Raw genomic sequence first — 8,516 nt, 5'->3', positions numbered from 1 at the left:
TATTCTACAGATGTTTGTATCGATTCATTGTTTGCATAATTCAGCATTCAGATACTCACCATTGTCCAGAAGCATTTGTGTAGTTGACAGGAGAGTCAGGTGTGGGAGTCACGAGAAGGTTACAGCTGCGGTAATGGGACCTGTTCACATACAAATTCTGATTAGATGTTGAGTCATATGGAATGGAATGGAAAAGAAACTACAGGTAAGATGTCTTTTTTCTTCGAATAGCCTACAGAGATACAATTAAGATGCATAATATTCAAACATCAAAAATAAGATAGCTGCACGATATATCGCAAAGAACAATGAAGAACGAAGCGTGATTTATTTCACAATAAATCATTGTTCTATCATGACGTCATTTCTGGAGATTCGAACATGCCCTCGCAACATGACGTCGTAAATTGGACGACGTTATTGTTTACAGGGAAGTATCCAGTTAGTTGTTTCCAATAAGCTGGGCAAAGTCGATAAGCGCGATGGCCGAAGGATCGCATCGAAAAGTGGGCGAGATATGACAACCGACACTGTGAGAAAAGGTTGATATAATCGAGAATTGTGAGAATATCCAAGAAAAAACAAAAATTAACCCCCATTTTCATAAATAAACTTGTTCGACATGGCTGAGGTCTGATTGTATTCAGGGAGTCATTATTCGAATACGGGTAAATATTTGTAAAGCTTGTACATCCTATTAACGTCCTTCAAAAGGCTGTTCATAATGTTGATATCTCATAAGAAAATAAAGTTTATAATTTGAAACTCACCTTACGAATTTGTTGTGTTGAAAATACATCCATCTTAATGGACTTGGAATCTGTGTTCCTATCACGTGGTATCTGATGCAAACAAATGGCAGTGGCATCGGGCTGTGGTAATGCGACCTGTACATGAAGACATTGTGATGAGATCTAATTTCATATATACCAGGAACATTCATTTAGAATAGCGTAGACCAGAGGAATGTTCTGGAAAAGAAAATACAGATGGCATGCCCTGTATCTACGAATAAATTTAAGATATAATTAAGATTCATGCCTTTCAAACATCAAATAAAGTATATAGTTTGAAACTCACCCTGTGAATTTGTGCTGAAGATGCATCCCTCTTTGTGGTTGACTTGAGATCACGTGGTATGGGGTGAGATCACGTGGTATGTGGTGTGATCAGGGGCGATGGCATCAGTCGAGGACCGTCCTCCAGTTCAGACATACAATGTATCCAGCAGTAGGTCCACTGGGGTAGTATTGCTCATATAGCACATCATGACGTCATTCACAGACGGGCAAACGACGCTACCCCTCATAATGCCAATAGCATCGAACATGGTTAGGAATGTACTCCGTCTTTAATTTCAAGTGTCGAGAATACTATTTGAAATAAATTGATTCCATAACCAAGGGTAAATAATACTATACAAGAAATACTCGTGTGATAAGAGCTACTCATTTTAAAGTACGTACAACCTTTCTGCTTTATAATCCTTCGAAAACGTAACTGTCTAAAAACGCTAACTAGGTGAGGTGAGGTGAAATGGGGTTTACGTCGCGTCCAAGATTATTGCACTTATATAGCGACGTGCATGCATGTGTATGTGTGTGTGGCTGCTTGTACTAGTCCGGACTGATGCCGATTTAAAGTGCTAGCTCACTGAGATACCATGCCGCAGTTTAACATGAATACCCCACTCAGACACAGTATACTGACTGTGAGCCGACCAGTACTTGTTTTAGCCCCTTAATGCCGAGCGCCAGACAGGGTAACAACAAGTACCATCTTTTAATGTCTATTAGTATGACGCGGCCGGGGATCGAACCCCGGACCTTCCGTTCTCCGGGGGGACGCTCTACCATTAGACCACGGAGGCGGTCTAAACGCTAACTAAATACCACTACCCGAGAAGATGCTTGTGAATACAACCGAGTCGCCGTTCAACTAGAAGGTGTTGGCGGGTGTTTCAGGTAGGAGAACGAGCCATGAAACATAAAACACCCCTCAACACCTTAAAGCCGCCGAGTCATCAGGAAGTACACATGACCATCCAGGTGTTGTAAGTGGACGATCTTCCAGAAAATCATGACTATGTAACACTTATGGGCGATGTATCTGGTCAGTGAGCAATAGTGGCATACGAAATGTGCGTTGCCCCAGTTGGCAGTAGTGACATAAGACGAGCACGAGTACAGTAGCTGCTATTAACAGTACACCATTGATTCCAAGGTATTGCTGTGTAGGTAGAACGTTTACGTTGTAAACTGAGGCACAAACATGTTGAGGTGAAACTGAATTAAAAATGAAGATATGTTCATACGGCCAAAATACAGTGCTGAGATACCTTCGTTATCTGGTACATTATAGGAAGCAATAAACATGTACATGTCAATTTGGTTCAAACATTCCAACAGAAAAATAACCTCTGTAGGCTGCCCTTAGTCGGAACATGGGTATAGAAACGAAGTGTAATTCCTGCACATGAAGCGATGTAATTGGCAGGTGTTAGGGAAGGTAACATTGACTGTACCAAACCTGAAGAAGAAAGAGTATTTTGTTGAACAGAATAATTCAGTGGCTTTTTAAAACGTAGATAATTCCATTTGAGTTGCAAAATAGTTTCGATAATGGACGAACGGATACTATCGACACTTTTTCAACAAAGATATACATAGAAATAACGTCATTTACAACTTGAACTAAAATTAAATGAAGTTCTACTTACGTATGTAGCGGAGAAACGCCTAGTTGACGTGGTTGCCGAGGCTGGCTGGCAACAGTGGGGCGACTCGGGCTGGCAGCAGAGTAGGGCGACTCGGGCTGGTTGGCAACAGTAGGGCAACTGAGGCTGCATAGCAACAGAATAGAACGACTGAGGCTGTTGTGGGTAACAGTAGGGTAACCGAGGCTGGTTGGGTGGCTGGCAGCAGAGTAGGGCTAATGAGGATATCTGGCAACAGAGTAGAACGACTAAGGATGTCTGGCAACAGAACGGCGACTGTAGATTATTCCTTAAGCTCTACAGGACTGGGGATGACTGTCAACTGTCTAACGCCTGTCTGATGAAATCATCTTGTTACTTTGTGACGACACCTGGAGTGAGCAGAAAAGTGTTTCGTTAACATTCATAAAATAACAGCTGTTACAGTTACTTATTAATACTAATTTTAGAAAAAAATAGCATCTGTCTAGTTAATACTTCGACAATTCTACGTGAAACGACTGCAGATTAACACGTGTCCTGCTAACACGCTATTCAAAGCATTCAATTGTAAGAATAAACACACATGCATTGTGTACCATTTCATATCCTTTACACCGCACTTAAAGCATGATGTATTGGGAGTGCAACTTACACCTTCAGGTCGACTATGTTACTTGTGGCTTACAACGATAGCAACGACCCACAATAAATGGGTACTGGGTTTTAATCAAATTCGGTATATTATTTGTTTAGAAAACAAGAAAAGACTATATGAAACTCACGGAAGTCCTCTGTGCTTCGTCCAGAAGACATAGCAACTCCTCGTATGACTGTTTGTTGCCCTCGTTGCTGTTGGCGTTGTTGTCGTTGCCTTTTCCGCCTGACCTGGCGTTGGTTTCTCCGTTCTGTTCTTTGCCTGGCCTCGTCCGGTGTATGGTTCTGAGTGAGAAAAGTCATTGAAAATATAAATGAACAACATTTCATGACTGCGTATAATTATATGTTGTATTAATAGCTGCTAATGACATAAGATTACTTAATAGTTGTGATAAGGAATAGTGTGTGGCAAGTTATGCAATAAAAAAACATTTTTCAGTTTCAAGTGAAACCTGTCAGATCCGTTTTCCCCTTAAATATTTATAAGAAGTTATCTTGACCTTTAAATTATTATATTGTATTCAACTTTCTCTGGCAATGACAATTTTTTTTATCTATTTTAAAATCTAAATGCAACTTTCTTATCTTATTTATTATTATTACATTATTATATATATTCATATATATAAATGTTCTTGTGTGAGCAGGTGAATGTTGTTTAACGCCGCAGACAGCAATATTCCAGCTCTATCACGGCTGCCTGTCATCCGGACCAGTGACAAACGGGCAGCATGAAGTAGCAGATTACTCACAACGGGAACGATTTTAGAAAAAGTATTATGATATGTCAAGAAGCCTTACAACATTGACTTGAGCTAAAAGCAAACAATTCAGGTTTATGGCGAGATTTAGTTTCAACATGAGTGAATCTTTAATGGCTGCCAGTTATGTTTAAGTAGTTGAAAAGCATACTTACTGACTGCACCGTTTCGGTCGCCAATGTAACCGTGGTTCATGCTGTTGCCGATGTTGATCCAGATGCGGTTGTGGGTGTGGGTGTGGGTGTGGGTGTGGGTGTGGATGCGGATGCCGCTGCGGAAGACGTTGCTGAGGCGGATGGCGATGCCGAGGCGGATAACGATGCCATCGTCGATGTCATCAGCGACAACCTAAACAAATGGAATGCGTGTTATATTGCGTTATATATGCACAAGGGATCAGATTGACGGCAATCACAGCTGTTATGAACCCATGGGACATGTTTTATTGTCATGGAGATTGATCTTTACCATATTATAAAACAGCATATCCCCTTTCCCACACACATCCATACCTATAGCCCCAGAAGACAACACAACGCCTAGGTAGTAATGAACTGAATATAAAACAAATGACTGAAATTAACGTGCATGCCACGTCACCCCATCTAACGTCTCACTTTCGACTTTCTCCAACGATCATCTCCTGACTACATATACTACTCAAAAGAAGTTAAGGATCACCTGATTCTTTCATATTACTATAGTTAATCTCTCATGTCATGACAGATTTACTTTACCATTATGAAAGAATCGGGTGATCCTTAACTTCTTTTGAGTAGTATAAGAAGTGAAAGAACACCATAGTCATGGCATGACAGATTATCTGTGGACATATGAGTCGGATGTTCTTTTACTTCTTTTGAGTAGTATTATATTGGAATTTTTTATGCATATACAAATCAGTCGTTTTAAATATAGATCTATTCGATCTTGTTATCTCATCAATGTCCTGTGTTGAAGTTCCGAGAACGGATACATTTGAACATCTGACAGTTACAGTAATAGTCTTGCAGTTTAAGACGCCGTTACATCCTGGTGCAGACAGGATACACCTCTACGGCCTGTGACACTTTGGGCCCACCTCCAACATCGTGGTGCCACGCAATCACAAACATAAAGGACTGATGAAGGCGGCGTTAAACCTAAACATATTCATTGTGGTTGACTTACATTTCCTTTCAGACGCCGGTTTTCTTCTTTTAGTTCCCTGATATCCTCTTGTAATTTCCGGCTTTCCTCTCGGAGTTTCAACAATTCCGCGGATTCAGAAACCTGTCAAACATAAACAAATGTCAAATATTGCCCAAACAATGAACTTACACATACTGCCGGGGAAAGGAGAGTGACAACCATGCGTGATGGTGGCTAACAATGAAACAATCAAGGGACGGTTTATTCCATGGTGATGTTTTTGATACAGCTGTCATAGTTGTGTTCATGACCAGAACTGTAGAAAACCCCGTGCTATGACAGTAAATCAAACTTCCATTTCACTTTCAACGCGACGTTTTGGTGTATATGTTTGTACATTTTACAAGCAAGTTAAACAATAACTGGATAGGACATGGTCATGCATATATTGCTACAAAAACAAAGAGTTAAACCAAATGAATATATAGGATAACACACGATGACCGTAACACAATATTGCCCAGTAGCCCTTATGTCATACACCATACCATTGATGGTACAAGAAAACTGAATCACAGACTTTGGAACGCTGGGGTAGCGTAACGAGTAAAGTGTTCGCCTGACACGCAAAACGACTTAGGTTAGATCCTTCCCCGCCGTGATATTGCTGGAATCCGCTCACTCAGAAGCGTAACAAAAATAAATAGATTCAGAGATAAACGATTGCATCAATGACATACGCAGTAGGCATGTCAAGTACATGTAGAACGGGTATCGAGACGTTGCTTGAAGAGGATGAACTCTATGAGGTTAATGTGTTTACTTACATCCACTGGAGTCGCCCCCGATGTCGTGCCCCAGCCTACTCTCAGATGGTGTGACGAAGGGCGTGGTCACCATTGGGATGGCAAAAGGCGTTGTCGACGATGATGATGTTACCCTTGAGGATGCCGGAGTAGTGTCCTGTTGGATCTGAGGAGTTTCTTGTGGAGTGGCCTGTCGAGACGGAGGCGCCTGGGCTAAAGGCTGTACAAAAGTGCGAAGAACGTTCAACATGATGGAAAGCGAGTAAATGTAGCGAAGAGAACGATAGGATGAACTACAACCGTGATGAATCCTGGGAAGTATCCGTGTTATACACTGGCCCATTTACACCAATTAAGCCAACAAGCCCGTGCCCGCGGCCTTATGGGTATTCAGTATCAATCAACTGAGAGAGAATACATGGGCTATCCTCTTGTCAAATCGCAACCCTTAAAACAATGGAATCTGTAGATGGACATGTCGAGCACGGGCTACTCGTGAAACACGCCATGCTCTTGGAACACCTCGGGACACATTTCTACACACTGGAAACCAAATTAAACCCCAGCGCATAACTATAACGAGTATATTTTCCTCAATGTATGTATATCTTCTCATTTTCTATAAACGTTCATTGTCAACACGGTGATTCTTCGATATTAACAAAAGCCATGTTGGTCTTAAATTTTACATCTCACTGTTGGTGTGCAATGATTCCTCTTACTTGACGTACATTATGGTACATTATTCAATGTTGAAAACTTAACTACAAAGACAGTTAAATCCGACTTGGTGTTGATTGAACATTGGTTTATCATTTAATTTACAGACAAAACAAAAATGACGAAAAACGTCAGGCACAAGCAGGGTCCGATCCTGCGCAGAAGGTTCAGAAGGCTCACGAATATGTTCTCCTGCAACGGTGACATGGACAAAACTTTGATAAAAAATAAAATATTGTATTTATATACGAGTGATTTGATAGCTTTTCGTTAAAAAATACGTATAGAACTAAAAGTACTTTTGTTCTTGACCAGGGCGATGTTTGTTCATAAATGGCCGCCAACATAGACATTAAGTGTATTATGATCGATAATGTGTTCGATTTTGTTTTATATGAATTGTCTCAAGACCAAAGGACTTGCATTCCACAACCCGAGTCGACAAAGACAATAACATGTTACCTTGATGACCTAGATACGCATAACGATGAATTACCTTGATGAGATACACGGTGCGGAGACCACGTGTATATATACAACATCATGTAGCACTGATGGTATACCCCCTACCTAGACTTATATGCAACAACATGTAGCTCTGATGGTATACACCCTACCTAGACTTGTATACAACATCATGTAGCTCTGATGGTGTACACCCTACCTAGACTTATATACAACAACATGAAGCCCTGATGGTGTACACCCTGCCTAGACTTGTATACAACAACATGTAGTCCTGATGGCATACAGCCTACCTAGACTTGCATACAACTACATGTAGCACTGATGGTATACACCCTACCTAGACTTGTCTACAACAACATGTAGCCCTGATGTTATACACCCTACCTAGACTTGTATACAACAACGTGTAGCCCTGATGGTGTACACCCTACCTAGACTTATATACAACAACATGTAGCACTGATATACACCCTACCTAAACTGGTATACAACATCATGTAGAACTGATATACACCCTACCTAGACTTGTATACAACTACATGTAGCACTGATGGTATACACCCTACCTAGACTTGTATGCAACAAAATGTTTCTCTGATGGCATACACCTTACCTAGACTTGTATACAACAACATGTAGCCCTGATGGTATACACCCTACCTAGACTTGTATACAACACCATGTAGTCCTGATGGCATACACCCTACCTAGACTTGTATGCAACAACATGTAGCACTGATGGTATACACCCTACCTAGACTTGTATACAACAACATGTAGCTCCGATGGTATACACCCTGCCTAGACTTGTATACAACAACATGTAGTCCTGATGGCATACACCCTAACTAGACTTGTATACAACATCATGTAGCTCTGATGGCATACACCCTACCTAGACTTGTATATAACAACATGTAGCACTATTGGTATACACCCTACCTAGACTTCTATACATCAAAATGTAGTCCTGATGGCATACACCCTACCTAAACTTGTATACACCAACATGTAGTCCTGATGGCATACACCCTACCTAGACTTGTATACAACAACATGTAGCACTGATCGCATACACCCTACCTAAACTTGTATACAACAACATGTAGCCCTGACATACACCCTACCTAGACTTGTATACAACAACATGTAGCCCTGATGGTATACACCCTACCTAAACTTGTATACAACAACATGTAGTCCTGATAGCATACACCATACCTGGACTTGTATACAACAACATGTAGCACTGATGGCATACACCTTACCTAAACT

The 8,516-nt window shown here is 40.9% G+C and overlaps 1 long non-coding RNA gene across 1 annotated transcript; it reads right to left on the bottom strand.

Moving 5' to 3' along the window:
* Positions 1-4,332: 4,332 nt before the first annotated feature.
* LOC125378359 lies at positions 4,333-6,113 on the bottom strand. Its single transcript, XR_007220223.1, has 3 exons — positions 6,075-6,113; positions 5,287-5,388; positions 4,333-4,464 (listed from the first exon to the last, which is right to left on the bottom strand). It is a non-coding gene; the product is annotated as an uncharacterized LOC125378359 (long non-coding RNA).
* Between the last annotated feature and the right edge of the window lie 2,403 nt (positions 6,114-8,516).

This window comes from Haliotis rufescens, unplaced genomic scaffold (assembly GCF_023055435.1).
Source record: "Haliotis rufescens isolate VD_foot unplaced genomic scaffold, xgHalRufe1.0.p SCAF_12, whole genome shotgun sequence".
NCBI lineage: Eukaryota > Metazoa > Mollusca > Gastropoda > Lepetellida > Haliotidae > Haliotis > Haliotis rufescens.
The sequence above is the reverse complement of the archived record's forward strand: the minus strand, read 5'-3'. Positions and strand labels throughout refer to the sequence as shown.